This window comes from Plodia interpunctella, chromosome 3 (genome assembly GCF_027563975.2).
Source record: "Plodia interpunctella isolate USDA-ARS_2022_Savannah chromosome 3, ilPloInte3.2, whole genome shotgun sequence".
NCBI lineage: Eukaryota > Metazoa > Arthropoda > Insecta > Lepidoptera > Pyralidae > Plodia > Plodia interpunctella.
The window spans coordinates 4,232,223-4,249,264 of NC_071296.1; the positions used below are offsets into that span (position 1 = coordinate 4,232,223).

Here is a 17,042-nt window from a genome sequence, read left to right on the forward strand (position 1 = left end):
CCCTTTATGGCAGCGGCAAGCAATCGAATGGAAAATATAGGCAGTTGGATACCTATGTAATTTCCGAAAGAATACGATTTCTAAATCGAGGGACGTATTTTTCCACACATCGATTTTGATGGAAGACTATTTATATATTTCTTTATTTAAATTCATCACCGTATTTGTACAACTACTTAAAAAAAATAAAAACTCTCAATGGATATATGTCATTACTTTTATATATATTTCACAAGCAAAGTACCACCCAAGAAGTTTTAGAATTTTTACTGCTCTTCTGTTGACATAACAATACACCATGAAGTTTTCAAGAGAATACCACGTCGTGTCGCTCTACACTATTGTTACATGTTTCCAGCTCCACATGCCCACCAACTACTGTCTGTTAACAAGTTTATGTCCTGGCGAACCTAGAAAATATTTCAACAGAAATATGTAAACGTTTATGTCGCATTGTCTGATGATGTGTTCCAACCAATCACCCGTCCTTTGTGGCAGGCGCGGCGACCATAAAGGGTGGTAATTCTATAAACTGGCGGTGTGGTCATTCAGTGACACGATCGAAAGTCGTTACCTATGCCGACGGCTCACGTAACTCCTTCTAAGGAATACTTGTAGCCTTTGAATGAAATTAAAGTGGGAATTGAATTCGCTAATGTGAAATATCACACAATTATTTCGAATGCTGCCGCCGTATATGTGGGATCGGTCCTCGGCTCCTTAAGTTTGAAGTCGTTCGAGATTGTTTAAACTTTAATTCAATAAATTGGATTAAAATAAATTACATGAACTCTCTATAATCTATAGTCTAATGGTCATAATGGAAACAAAGGAAGTCGAATTCGAACTGACTTTGGAGCTAATTCAACCTGTGTGATTTGTCCATATATATTATTTTATTACATATCATTCACCTGCTGGCAAAAAATATTGTTTTCACGGCTGCCCAAACTGTCACTGCACGCTAATCAGACACGTAGGAATTTCGCACGCTGTGGCCGCGCAGCGCATCTACCACTGAAAGTTTTACGCGAGATATTTTTTCGTTTGACGTTTATATTTTCGTCTTCCCATTTTGTGAGTATTTTGGTATCTCGACAATCCTTTGGACTTTTTTCTTATCCGTGGATTCAATGTCAGATTCATCACTCCTGTAAACATTTTTAATTTCTTTTTTATGTTTTGAAGATCCTGTGATGTTTAATAACTTAAAAATAACAAAAAAAATCCATAACAGAATATGACGAGATGAAAAGTTTCGTGTGCCAAAACAATGTAAATTAAGGATTGTTATCATATTCGTGAACATCTCTGGTTCTTCTTCAGTAAGTGTTTCTGGCAATGATCCGGGCGCCGGCGGAAGTCGGCATTGGCAGCCGGCAGATGAATATAATACAAAGAGTACACAAGGATAACTTTTATCTGAAAAGGAACAATATAGTTATAGAAATTAATATATCGTTTCTAGAAGCAGCCAATAGTACAAATAGTAATACGCTAAATCAATGATAGTCACAGTGATTTAAAAGATTAAATTGTCATAAACAAGCTAGATATATTTGACACTGCTAGGTATTATTCCCCAAAAAATGCAATTTCAGGTTTAGATAATCCATGTAGTCCCAATAATGTGTTAAGGAGGTTCCTAGTCCATTAATTTTCATTTCGTGAGCTCAAATTCTATGAGAAAAAACATGACGTACATACGACTATAACCAAAGGAGCTAAGTCGCCCACGAAGATATTATTTATGCTAGTTTATCGTTTCTTCTTCAGAAGTGACAACTATGTACACCTTTTATTTCACACAGGACTATCTGGAGCTCCAACGAATCCATCTTTGTTTATGTTTACGCTCAATGCAAAACTCTTTCAACTGAAATTATTTTAGTATAATACATCACCATAGATAAGATTTCTAGAAATCACTGAAACACGAAATTACTGAAATCACTGAAATCACTGAAATAACTGAAATCACATATTGAAAATCAAAAATAAATAGCATCTAAAGTACAAACAAGATACAATATATTTAAACAATGAAAAAAATATTTCTATGTTAGATGTTTTATTACAATTGATATATCGTCTACGTAAGTGTGTCCATGTAAGCTTAGCTGTCAGTAAGAATGATCTAAAAATATTCAAGTTTTAACGAAGATAATTCTTTATTTATCAGTTATGAAGTCATTTCATTCAAGCTTCTTTAATAGATTTTTGCCAGCGCGTAGCGTGACGGGGATATGTGTTCGAGCAACCTTGGGCATGTCTACAAATTGAGTAGCGTGTACGCCGACTACATGAATATTCTCTTCTGTGACGCCCTCACTACGCCCGCTATTATTAAACGAGTTCATTGGAACATCTATTTGCGCAATTTATAGCATCGCAGCATTCGCAGCTAAATCATTCTGATGACCTTACTCTGCCTCCGCGCCAACTTACATAAATACTGCATCATCTTGTTCAGCTAACATTTCTTTATTCTGTATATTTTCTACATTTTTTTATAATTATTGTTCACTATATATTTAAATAAACTTGTTTTAAAGATTTTATTATCTAATGATAAAGGCTCAACCTCTTTCGCTTTCGCAAGTTCCGAGCGCTTATTTTTCAATTTGCCTACCTCTTTTTGACGGGTTGAGCCTACTACAGACACACGTATGAATTTTTACTAGATACAGAGGCGCCCCAAGGGAGTGTGTGTGGCGCATGCGTTCTCGGTATTTCTACACGCGCTGTCCATTCAATGCGCAACAAACACGTCCAGTCTAGTAATACATCACACTGATATTATTTAGGTAAATATTCAGCCTGTCCGACTGGCTTGCGTTGCTTCGACAGACGGATGAGATTTTAAAGTCAAATTGCTATGAAACTTTAAAATATCGGCGGATCTCTGCGTCCGGCGGCGAGGCGCGGAGTGTCGGTGTAACCATGTAGTGGTGTGGGGCAACGCAACGAGGCGAGGTGGCCGGACGAGTGTGCGCGAGTGCGCGTGTGGTGGTAACCGAGGTTCGTCGCGGCGCGCCCCGTCAGTCGACGGCGGCGATCCACGCGCGTCGTCTCGTACAGCTCCGTCTGCATCGGCGCTGCACTTCACGCAGCACACCTGCCAACGTTCAGGCTTCGACGGCTCTCACGCTCTCGAGCGTGGAGGTCGCGTCGACCTCGCGCAGTTTCGGTCGTCGCGGTTTCACCTCCCGAGATTGATGATAGGTCCACTGCAGCAGTTGGCGCGTTACTGTTGAAACGTTTGTGCTGGTGCGTGCGGTGACTTCAGCAGGCCGGTCGGCCGCCGCGTGTGACAGTGAAGTCGTGCTCTTACCGTATCGTACGGATGTGCAGTGATGGATGAGTAGACAGAAGTAGTAGTGCCAGTAAGGACCATCGAGCCGTCTGTATTTTTGGCTGAGTGCGAGAGCGGTTCGTCAAAATTGAGCCCAAACTGTATCTAGGTGGGTATCTTTGGCTTGTGGATGGAGTTAACGCGGTAGGTGAGAGCTGAGCAGTTGCTGGCAAAGCGGTCGTTGAATATTTATAGCGTGCAAGTTGGAAAGTGACACGGCTTGTCGGCAAGTAGAGACGATCGCGACGCGGCTAGTGACCGCCTCGCCACACACAGCTGATTTGTTCTTACCTTGCTCTTGGTTTTCCCATAAAATATTGACAGATAATATAGAGTAAACAGAGGCTTTATATAGATGTAACGAATTTTATAATATAACTAATTCATTATACATTTTCTTGATTTTCTGATTTTTCATAAATGTTTATTTTACTTTGCATTCATTTGCCGCAGGTCAGCACACCCGTATTTAGTTTACATCTAATGCAGCTTAGGCTTTGTAAATTGAATTAACGAGATCCAGTCCCTTGCAAGTATATTTACTATATAGCCTGTCTTAATACCATCACTGGATGGATTAGCTGTTAGAATAAGCACCTACAGCCAATCCATCCAATAATGGAATTATGTTTTATATTTATTAAGATTAGCCTGTCTTAATAAATATACAACGTATATACCATAATACACCTAAACAATTATAAAAGAAAGAAACACAATTTGTTTGTTCTCGTATTTTGAGTCGTTTTATGTGATAAAAGATGTCTTAGTAGATCTTCTACTACATATTTTAAGTAAACTAGACATCTGTGTCGACTGCAAAAATGCAAACAACAAATATATGAAACGACACGAAACTAGTTTACAACTTTCGATGTATCTGCTGAGACAACTGAAACGTGAAAATGGTAATGTGGAAAAATATAATATGATCAACCGATGAAACACAAATATTGGATTCATGATATTCTTAAAAATAAGATATTCGACTGTTAATGATCATTGAAATCTGGAAAGCGATGCTTCAACCTCCGCATCAATCAAAAGATGGCGAGTCTTTGGCCGAAGTTCAAGCGGTAGACAAAATGTGCCAATCTTCAGAAGGAGAGCAAGGCCACGTCCTCAATTTCCACTCTGGAATGCCGAGGTTCTACATAAATCTGCAAATATGAACTGTAGAAATCGATATCGTGATACAAGATTAAGAGTCAAAAAGAATAGAGAAATCATTATGCAGTTTTGAGGAAGTTGTAGGTGTGGATTCTAATGAAATGAGCAAGTTTGTCATCAAATGAGTAGGTTGTCAAAATTAATATTATATAGAAAAACTTCATTGTTTTGCGTCACTTATTCACACTAAGTTAGAATAAGCATGCAACATTTTATATGAGATTAGAGTAGAAAAAGAAGCTTAAAATCATAACGGGTAGTGTACAGAAACGAGCACATTATTGCAAAAAAGAGAAATTATTTCATTTATTTTAAACAGTTAAATAACTAAATATTAAATGTACAAGTAGAAATACTTCACAGCGGAATTCATATGGTTTAATTACTTATTAAATGTAGACTATCACTTCGCCTGAAATATCCAAACATAAAGCTCACGATATTAAATATAGAACCACCAAACTGATGTCCTATAAATCCCATTTAACTTATCGAATATCAAAACATTCTCAAGTACGTTGCACTGATACTCATTATCACTTGAGCACGTCATAGTGCTTGTGTCAACATAGACACTTCCATTGCAGGTGCCTCAAGCGGGAGGTCGTTCACCCCGGCAACCGCCTAATATTTGGATACACTACGTTTATAGTGTCGACTAGAACGATAACGGGCCTCTCACTCGCAGTCGCCCTGCCATTTAGATCTGAATCATCAGCACTTTTTAACAACATTTTTATCATCTTTTGATTAGCATTTAGATGAAAATTCTTATTGATTAATTTGAAGAATAAACTCAGTTGATTATGAATGATTATAAATAGACAACCCTAGAAATGTTACCGCATCTTCATGTCATGCTTAGACGCTGGAGTTTGATATAACAAATACAATGTGGTTACAAATAAATGAGATTACAAATAAGTCGCTCCAGGATTGTTCCAAATTGTATTTTAATTAGATAATACAAAATATGGAAGGATATTTAAAGAAATAGGTAGGTTAGATACAAATCAATCGAATAGTTCGCCATTGGGCATCCCAAAAAGTCTTCTCATTGACACTTCAAGAACAAAAACAAAACTAGTTTTTTTTACCGTGCTTTAGCTAAAAGGACAACCCTATCGAATTATTTAGCCGAATGATTTTGAACACGTGTCGTCCATTCATGGGACGTCGTCACCGATACAACGGGGCATAGGGGGACATAGGTGACACATCACGATTCTTTTTTGGCTTTAGATGTTTTGACTGCTTTAAGGATTTAATTTTCATATATTTATCAGTCACTTGCACAAGTAGTACACTTATGTAGGTTGTTATGGTTATTTTTTGCGTATGTGTGATGATTATAGTTACGATTACGAATGCATTTGTCAATAAACTCTGTTTTTTTTATTACTACATTACATGACGTACATTACATGGCTGCATTGTTCATGGAAGTAATATTATTCCGCAAGGATAATATCCTTCTACAATTTATTATCCAATTTATTGTACACAAAATGGTAAGTATTTTGAAAGTTAAATTAAAACTTTAAATTATTATATTGCTATGTCGGCAGGCATTCCACTTGGACAATCGTTTCATTGTACTACGAAATCATTATGTCATTCAGTCGCACACGCCGACAGTGTTACAAACTTAGATATTCCTCCCAGATTTAAAGGAAACCTAATATATAACTATAAATATTTTATTTCAGGTTACATAAAAATAACGTGTTTTAAATAATTAAGTTTCATAAGTACCTATAGAAATATTGTCAGATTTTTATAGTCTGAATTTTTTACTAGAAATATGAGTACTAAATATCTAAAATATTAGTCTTAAAATTCAGATATAATTGCTTATTGACAATGGGATAACATGAGAATGGAATATGATAAATAAGCCACGAAGCCAATATTTATACCACCACTCCCATACAATACATAAGAATGGAACTTGGCATATTTTGGTATCCAGAAACAAATACTATCTGCGAGAAGAGTAATGTCGTGTTAATCTAAGGTCGTATCCTATCATGAATTAATACGATTGAATAAAAAGGAAGCAATTGAAGACAGCTAACTGACGAAAATTTATTTCTTAAATTTTACGAGAACTTCTAACGTTTTCGAACTGACAGTAAGGCCCCTGCCTTACGTAGGTTGAATTCCCGTTCGATTCTAGAATTTCAAATTTATTCATGTCATTATTGTTTTCAAAATTACTTAAAAAGCATGTATGACATGTATAAAAAACCAATTAAATGATAGTAGGGATTTCTCTTGTTATAGATAGTAACCCTGTTCGAATAGTGTATCGCCGCCGTACCGGCGGCGGCGGCGGGGGCCGGGGACATGAAAGTGGGACAGAGCGCGTGTATTTCGGTATAGAATTGGGGCGTCCCGTTAACACCGGGGCTTCAAACTCCACGAAGAAAACAAATAGTTCGTTATACCCGAATACCACACCTGTGGTATTTTGATGAGGTAATGGGTTAGTGGACTCGCAAGTGGGTGTAGGAATTACGTTATGCTTCGTTTCAGTGACTGTGATGCTATAGTGTGTCCTAGCTTGGACGCGACAATCATGATAATATTAGCGGTTGGCCGCCTTAATCTCTATGAATTTATTTTATTGAGATTTATATCGTGTCAGGTTTATATGTTTATTCATTAAGAACTGCTGGATAGGATAGCCATAACTAGGCTTACCCCTGGACAAAACAAAAGCGATACTTTGCTCTTTAGACCTGAACGGATAATAAAACTAGGTGCTCGGAATCGTATAGCTAGACGGAGTCGACCGGGCGAGTGAATGGTTAGCAACTGTCATGTCATGGTTAGCACTATCACGATATTCAGTTTTCTTCTGCAAAAAGTTATCATCTGCATCATATATTTCGTTACATTTCCTATTTGAGTGAATTTGTATCATATTATCTGTATTTTACAACATTTAAACACATATTTTATTAAAAATCCATTGTTTACAAACACCTCGTTGTCCTCAAATCGGACACCAGTCAAACAGGATTATTTTTACTATATCTATGACAGGGAGTGCCAGCCGCAAAAGAATATGTTAAAAATATATATTACTACGTTATTACCTTTACCGAAAGCCAACAAACATGGGAACATTTAAACTTAAGACCAATTGGCATTGCAAAGTTAACAATATCCGGATTCCAAGGAAGTTTAATAAATAGGAAACATAAATAAATTAAAAAAAACTGGTTTGTAAACGGAAGCAAAGTGAATTTTAAAACTCAGCTTACTAAACCACATTGCACGTGATTGCTATTGATAATTTACTTTTAATACACTATTTATGTTATTTATGGTAGAAAAGACTATATTTTGAATGTAATCTTTAATGTTTTTTTATTTCATTCCCTAGTAATTAGTATTTTCCAAAGAATGAAATTTTTAAAAATCAACCCACACTTATCAATGTCTTAAATTACCTATAAAAATTGGTAATTATATTGTTGTATATAATGTGCTGATCAATTACGAATAATGCACGAAAATTATGCACTTTTTGTTTGTGCTACGAGCTACGAAGGTCTACGAATGTGCTACGTAAACGCTACAATCGTAGCAGATTCGAAACTTTGCCATTTTGCTGTTCATTTTTAACCTTTTGTAAATTAATACATAATCTTTTTCATTTTAATTTATTTTGTCGATTAGGTTTAATAAGGATGTGGGGTAAAAACAAAATATTAAAATTTAATATCTGAAAAATGACTTTGTTCATTTCCAGGCTAACAATGGAAGTACAAATATAATACTCATTACTCGTAATGGCTTGGTTAAACGATTTACCAGATAAACAATATGATCAAGAAAAACACTCCCTGCAACTGTCATGTCAGATACCTTTAGGCTGCTTGAAACTCGATAATAACTTCCCGCAACTTGTGCAATTCAACGTTTTATTTATTTTTCATATGACTGCGGCTTTATGTTACGCAAAATGTCATAATTACGAAATATCTCCCCGTCTGAAAGTAATTTTCCTTGTACCCTCGCAATTACCCTCTAGATGTTATACTTTCTTAATGAAATAATTAACAACGATTTGCATAAATGCTGGGCTTGACGAGTAATTATTATATCCTTACTAACTTTATGAGGTTAGATATAACTCGGGGTCTTAGATAAGCTACAAATGCGACAAGTGCGACGCGACACGATAATATTCAACGTACGCATACACCGCGCATATCGTCGCATCGCGTCGTGTAGTTTAATCGCAGCGAAACTAGAACGTCGGGCACCCACGCATTGCTAACTTAAAACAACATCGTTTCAATGAGTATAAATGTCTAAATCAGTTTTTGTCCTTCGCGGAAATCATCAAAATTGTTCATGGAGTTCATCAGAAGGAATTTTAATAAATAATTAGTGAAGAAATATTGTAAATTGGGGGCGAAAAAATACTGGCTAATTGATACTAAGTCTTAAAAAAAATATTAAAGGGGAAGTAATAGAAAGAAAAGATTTGGAAAGAGTTTGGAAAGACCAACTGAAAGAGAAGACAAGCATGACGTCTGTCGCGAGCCGAGTAGAGTGGCATGGAGAGTGATACCCCACTGACAGGAGCATAGCCAATTAATAAGAAGAAGTAATCAGACTTAAGAATAACTCAATAAGTAATCTAACCTTCTAATAGCTTATAAATTATATTCGCAATTTAGGCTTTACATTTCTGAAAGATAATTAAATGTTATAGTAGAGTTTAATTGTCTTGATTATTTTATTACAATGCTTAAGTATCTAACACTATTATAATAAATAATATACCGTTGTTATAAGTATGTTTATGTATAAAATATGATAATTTGGTCATCTACCCTCGTTAAACATAACATTTTGGTAGTCTACAAGATGCACAACATATGATTAAAGATAATTCAGAACATAATTTAATAATTTGCTGATTCAAAACGATGGTGGGAGAAAATGTAGCGACCCACACATTGAAATTAACGAGGTCCCACATTTTAAGCTATAGCCGATTACAGGCATGACTACTTTTGATGCTTTATCGAGCATAGGGCTGCCATATAACTTCCAATAAATAATACGGGCTTTATTTGGTAAAAAATAGTTTTTTGATTGACCTTTTTAAGCCTAAATATAAAGTGTAAGTTTTTCCGAATGAGATTTTTTATGATTACCACTGGATTGCAAAAGTACGGAACAAATGCGGGACACGTTGTAAATACGAGAGACGGTATCGCCAAATATGGGACGTGTCGTAAATACGAGACGGTATCGCTAAATACGGTGGCGGTCCCGTAATCGGCAACCCTAGCGATAACCTATCAGATGAAGCAATCGTGCCGCGGCATCGAAAAATATACCAATTCGTAAGTCTCTAACCGACGCACTAAGTCCGTACTTTCAAATCATGCCGCCTCAGTCCGTCCCGTGCATTCCACAACTCGCTCACCCACAGTGGACCGGTCCTCGAGCATTGTACCAAACGATTATATACTGCCAGTTTGGGTTGCCATCCAACCAGTTTCCGCGAGGTACTGGTCTGCGCAGTTTCACCGCGGCTGAGTTATACAAAGCAAGGTGCGTTTTCAAGGTGAATCGCCCGGTCAACGCTGCTCGACATGAAGCCTAGACTACTAGACCAAACAGCTCCTCATATGACCTAACTATAAATAATTAGCCGCGTGCTCGATTAAGTCCAACTATTGCAGTTCACGTCTTTAAACAATCGGCTGCCAGGTGGTTGGTTGACCTGATAACAATAATGTGAGCGAATGACTTTCTGTTATCAATTTTCGCTTGAGTTAATAGAGGCTTAGGATGCGTTGCACTATCAAATTTCACGTTAACTTTAAACGGCCACGTTTTAGATAAAATGGCGTACTTTGCGTTTTTTTGCGCTTGACGATATTTTGAGATTGACCTGGATCTTGTATGTTTATCTATGTATGTATTGTTATAGAATATGGTATCGTTGAGTTAGCATTCCATAACACAAGTCCCGAACTAACTTTGGAGCTAACTCAAACTGTATGGTTTGTCTATATATTTATTTATTTAAAACTGGGTTGATTTTGATATAAATTGTTTAAATGTCAAAATGGTATATAATGTTATATACAATCGTTTAGAGGTATTTTCTATGAAAATATATTAAATTTTCTTCAGTGTAGTGAATTTGTATGACACAAACTTGAGACAATACTTTAGCAATAATGACAGCGAATAAATTGTGATAACAATCAAGTTTTAAGCATCGAACTTAACATACTAGACAATCAAACGCTTATAATTTGCTGTATAATCAGAATCTACGCAATAAATGAGAAAGCTTATTTTATAGTAATTGTTTATAGCTGGACATATTGAAATTGCTAAAGTATCCATGTAGTTTCTTTGTTTATATCTAATCAACTGTAAAATTATTAATATTAAATACACAAAGGGATGGAGTTTCTAAAATACAAAGATAGCGAAGAGTAATTTATGTTATAGGAAATATCTAAACCGGCGTCTTAAGTAAATGACTGTTTGCTACATAACGCGATGCGACACTTTGCGTATAATCCGTGCTTACAGCCCCACAAGTAAACACATGCATTCCACAAAGATGTATTGCACCGCGTCGTGCTGCTTTGTCGCTTACCTAGGACACCGGGTAACGAATTTAACTTTCAGAATTTTACTGCTTAATGCCAGAGTTCGCTTTATATCCTAAAACCAGTTTTTGCGCTGAATAATTTTGAAAGGCATAAAACGCTTTTATCGCTAAATCAGTTGTACAATTTGCACGTGCGCACGTAAAGAATTCCGTTGGAGTTTTTCTATTGACCCTTTTTGGTCCAGTTAAATCGCGGTTAAAATCTAACCCTAAATGTTGTCAAGTCAATGGATCGGCCTGAGGCCGATGACCGTAACAAAAACTAGAGGGGCCGCGAAGGAATGGTTACAGCATAGTGATTCATACTATAAGAGCTCATTTACGTTTTATTCCAAGGTTCGCTTCAATCGTGCACCGTTTTCGTGGTTTATAAAGTACAGTTGAAGCGGTGGTGTTGTAATGGTCAACCCCCTGTGAACTGAAAGGTTCGAATTCTGCTGGCGTCTGAGTAGTTTTCACCGACCACCATTTGCTTCCGGTGAAGTAAAACATCGTGAGGGAGAACCTGCACTATAGTCGATAATTAATCATCTAGCGTGTGAAATGGAGAAGGTAAAGGCAAACTTCTCCATTAATATTGCCAAAGACTTCGAAATGTGTGCTTCGTTCCAATTAATGACCACGATCCTCAGCCATGAGTAAATAAATATAAATATAAATAAATATAAATATAAATATATTAGGACAAATCACACAAATACGAGTGAAGAAAGAGAATAAAGTCAACACACATATTTTCACGAATTATCTGTTGTGAGTTAGATAATGCTCTTCTGAAGTCTCTCTCTCTAATAGCTTAGCGTTTATTCAGGGTCGGTTTTCCTGGAAATATTACTGGAGATCTATTTCCGTAACATTTTGTGATTTTCTTTTACGTCTCAAATGAGAACTATGACTGATTATAAGTTCTATAATATGCTTTCATTTTATGTCTTATCTTTTAAAAACTAAATATATATAATAGGTCAATCTATGCAAGTATGACACTGTTGTCATTTTTCACTAAACAGTTTGCATTAAAGCGACAAAAAAGATGTACTACACAAATATTCGAGATGGATTTGAATTAATTCCGTTCTATTTTTAAATCAGCCAACCAGATAACAACAGCTGTTCTTCCTCATATTTCTGACAAAAATACCGCATTCCATTTTTCATTGTACACAGTAAACAAGTAAAACGACATTCAACTTCATCGATTGGTATCACCTAAAAATACTTCAGACAATGGTAGCCAAGAAGTATAGTTTAGTTGCGCGGGCGCAGCGATTAACAATGGGCAGTAGCTGCCGACCCACTTGCCCATCGGAGCGGCGAATGGCAGATGTGAAAAACGGCCAAGGTCTGGTACTTCTGGTGCCCAGAATCAAACCTTATGATTAATGAGGTCTATAGTAACATGGTAACCAACACGACAAAATGCAAATTAATATTACTTTCAAATTGATAAATAAATGAATGGATAAACCGTTGACCAAAAATAAATCGTTTAAAATAAACGAAGTCTGAATAAAATTAATGACGGCGGTATATTTCGAAATGGGAAGGCTCTAGACCAATCTTCATTGCCACAAACGATTTAAATCCATGTTCACTAACAAAAAAATTGGCAGAATAATTTGGACTAGTAACCACTACTAAGACAAATATGGAACAGAGGCATCTCTTGAAAGTTTATTATTGTGTTTCACCCCAAAAATATGGTCTTTACGCTTCATCGCTTTCAATAACTGGGTCGCGTTTCCATAACGAGCTTTCTTTTCTACAACCACAAAGTCATTGTGTTTGTACCTGACGGATGGTAGTAGATCTTTTACTTGGAGCACTATTGTAGGGTTGCCTCCACAGCCATATGGTATATAATGTCTATTTTGTTTACTTCCAATTTCATTAATTTAATTGCCTGTTTATCTATCTTATGCCGGCTATATATTATCGCAAAGCTGTTTGTCGAACTTTGGTGGATTCGGCATACAGTGTCCAATAAACAAAGGATATGTCTTGCCTTAGGTACTGGATTCCACGTGATGGCATACGTGGCAACCTTGATATAAAAGACTCCCAGAAATCAGATTTTTATGTAATCGAAATATTGAATTCTTCTTTAGTTTCCCAATGTCAAAACGCAAAGAGCTTGCTCCCAGAAAATTCGACGGCTTGTTAGTTTTGTTAGTCAAATGAACGGTACATATTGTTCATTCATTCAGTTTTTTGTTTTGTTTATGAATGCCTGAATATTTTCTAAATACATTTTCGTAGTGATTCCTTCAACCTCGAATAAACGTTGTTACATCGACTTGGCTCTTGTGACTGTGATGATTCTACTAAATTGCTGATTATAGTATTATTTTACTTAATTTAATACCTTACTTAATTTTGACTGTGCTAAAAATATACAATCACCAACAGCTTTTATATAAAAAGAGACGTAGTAAATTTTGGTTACAGTTACAAGTTCCTGCTTCAAATAGCCCAACTTTTTATTGAATCTCGATATCATACAAATAAGAAACTATTTTCGGGATTTCGTACTAGCATCATTACAAGTTTTGGACTAACTGGCGCCACGTGCAAAGGAATGTGTGTAAGTAGGAAGTGGAGCTATTGATCAGTGAGGGCGTGGGGGGTGTGAGGGGTGTCGCGAGGGGTTTGGGGGGTGTCGGACTAACAGAGGCGCGGTCGGCCGTTTGGGCGGGCGGTGCGTACCGTGCGTTCCCCTCTGGGTTCAAGGGCAAGGCCCATTCAGTTACAAACACGTGCCCGAAGTAAATATAGTACTCGTTACGCCATCACGGCAATGCCAGCCAAATGTGCCGAATCTTACGCTTTTTATTTTTAATTAATCGTTTTCTGTAATTTTTGTTAGACAATTTCTGTGTTTGTACACTTTATAAACAAAAGTCAAAGATTTATCAATGTATATTTTTTTAAATTTTATCACTGACTTTTGTTTTGTTCATATTAGATCGTATTCCCATTATGTTTAGTTTGTAATGACGTAGACAATTTCTATTTGGATTGGCAACATGTAAGCTACTTTTAAACTAATAAAATACACAGATTACCTAAATACTAAGCGTTAAAATTAATAAAAAAAGTAATATAATTCTTAACGAAAAAAAAATATAATAAATTAATCACAATATCACAATCAAGCTTGTTTCTTTTGGAAATCTGTGAGTAATTTGTTCGCAACCGACATTTCGTTAAACGTTGAATAAAGCTCAAATAACATTTTCACAATATTTTTGTATATTCTTAGTTACTTCATTTACATAGATAATTGTGTAATAGTCTAGATTTTCGTCTGAGAGATTTATCACATTTAAATTCTTTATTGCGCACCTGCAAAAGTTTGTGGTGAAGGAAAGTATCCTAAAACTAGTATGGAATATTCTATAACCAGCTATTTATCCAGTTCAGCAAGTACTGCTTTGTTTACAGTCGCCTGGTTATTCAAGCTTCATTAATTTCCCTAGACATTTGATACGAACATATCAGCAAAATGCAAATGCGCTCAGTAAAAACTGCAGTATCGCGTGTGATGCGACAGAAGCATACACCTACTTACAGCGTTCAACGTGCAAAATACAAACACGAGCTTTGAAAATAAAAACAAAACGGGCGCAGAATTTATAACTACGCAGCAACCGTTCAAAGCACCCCTTGTACGTGTTCTGCTATACCATAAACATAAGCAAACGCACAAAAGCCTCACGGCGTCGCGTCGCGTCGCTGTTAGATAAACTTGTAGCATTTTCTTTTGCGAGACAGACTCACGGAATGCTGTGAGAGCGAAAGAGAAGGTGAACGCACGCCGATCGTTAGCCCTGATCTTCAGCGCGCCACAAACACACAGCCCGACCGAGAGCGAAATTGCAGCGAGAATGCACCTAGCTGTGTTATTACCGCGACGGCTGCATTGCAAAACGGCCTTCTTCCGCGCCTACGCCGCGCGATTTCCACCCCAATCCCCCCTCTCCATAAGTCGTGAATCGGCCAGACCGTTGTGGAAACCGGTTATTTTCTCCGACAAGCGATTATGGACGTTGCCGATGCGACATAAGTTCCGATCGGGCTGCGCTGCAGGACGCTCGGGTTTCTATATATGTTTAGCCCGCATAGCACGCTGTGGTGGGTGTTGTAGGTCGCACTCACGCACTGCTGAACTAGTCGGAGGTCTTCCTACTATCGATTTATGTATTGTGTAGGCCGTGCGATGCCACGCGATGATATTTACACGTTTTTTCACGAGTGTTTTCCCGGCGTAGCGTCGTGTTCGGTTTCTCCTTCTCAGAAAATTGCGAGTGAAACTGCTTGGAAAATATGCTTTCACTATATTGTTCCACTTATCTTATTAAGCTGTTGCGCAGAAGTACCTCGGTTTATGAACTTGTTTTATCGTTTCAATCTTAACCCACACATTTATTTTGGTGAAGAGTTTAAGAAAATTTATCAAATAGTTTGTTGGCAACTTCGAATAAATATTTCTTGACTAATCACAACTGCAATTATATAATTCATTACAAAACGAGTAGAATTATATTTTCACACATGTGTACACATTCGTGATTCGACATTATTTACCTTAAATACTTTGAGTCAAGAGTTGCCGTAGTTAAAATCAAGATACGGTATAATGCAATAAATAAATAAAATAAATATAAGTTAGGTGGTCGACATTCCAACCTATCTACCTCTCGATTTGGTTCCTCTTTCCTACTGCGAACTGCCAGTCTCCGCATCGATATTTCTCGAATCCTACAATTTAGGGATCTTCAAAGCAAGAGCGAATGAATGGGCATTTTTTGAGCTTGTGTGTAACAACCTAGACCTCCTGTTAGGCTCGATTGGCATCAGATCATCAGTTCAAACGCACTCATTTTCAATCTTCAAATTTAGATATAAAAAATAATAAAATAAATAAAAGATAGTTAATATAGCTTTGAAATGTATGTATGATTGGACTGAATTAACAAAAGATCGGGCAAAATTTTCTAATTACCCTAGACTGTTGTTGGGAACACTTTCTTGATTAGGCCCTGCTCAAAATTTAACTTAATAAGAACTTTGAATGGAAAACGACGAACAAAAGATTATAATTGAACTCGTAACAAGGTCCTTTTAAGATCTGTCCAATCGTTTTTAAAATTTAAGCGATATTCTTTATTTCAACATAGGATGATATACTTACATCTTTCATAAACATTTACTTACAACCAGTAATTTCCCAATTTGGTTCAAGAAGTCCAGGCGCAAACCCAACTATTAGATAGTTTTAATTTTAATTAACTAAGGATTGTCTTAGTAGAATTGTATAGGTATAGACCCAGCAGTGGTGGTTGATGTATGTTGATGATGAAGTCTAATAGAAACGTTGTTGTGGTTACGACATATCGACTGCGATTTCGTGAAGGGTTGGGAGAGGTTGGATTTGTTGTTAGACCAACAACACTAGACTTTGCCTAGATATAAACTACATAAGGTTCAAAATTGGCTCAAAATAGGTACAGAATAATAATCTCAAATCTAAGGATACCTATCCTTAACGTAGATACTGTGTGCGACTTTTTGACGTTTTGGCGTCAGTTGCTGTAATAATGCTTTCTTACATGGGAATGCGAATCATCAATAGGCATCATGCGAATCATGCATGAATTCTTGTATAACATTGATGTAATGCAATTATGCAATATATATTAATAGTTTCGTCGACAATATATATTAATTATTAACCGTTTAATTTTTATTGCTTTTCTTAGTTAACTCTGTGTATAGAACATAAATTAGTAGGCAACATATGTATTTCACTTTTTTACCCAGATGGGATGGGGCTTAGTACTAAAAGCA

The 17,042-nt window shown here is 36.5% G+C and overlaps 1 protein-coding gene across 3 annotated transcripts in view; it reads left to right on the forward strand.

The window, feature by feature from the left end:
• The window catches only part of EcR (Ecdysone receptor), a 187,973-nt gene that overhangs the window by 45,009 nt on the left and 125,922 nt on the right, over positions 1–17,042 (forward strand). The window contains exon 1 of one of the 3 annotated variants that reach the window (XM_053769154.2): positions 2,965–3,464. The exons of 1 other annotated variant lie outside the window; for it this stretch is intronic. The gene's annotated coding sequence lies outside the window, so the exon portion shown is untranslated. Of the gene's footprint in view, positions 1–2,964; positions 3,465–17,042 lie in introns of those variants that run through there. One more of the 3 variants, XM_053769156.2, reaches the window with a different exon arrangement.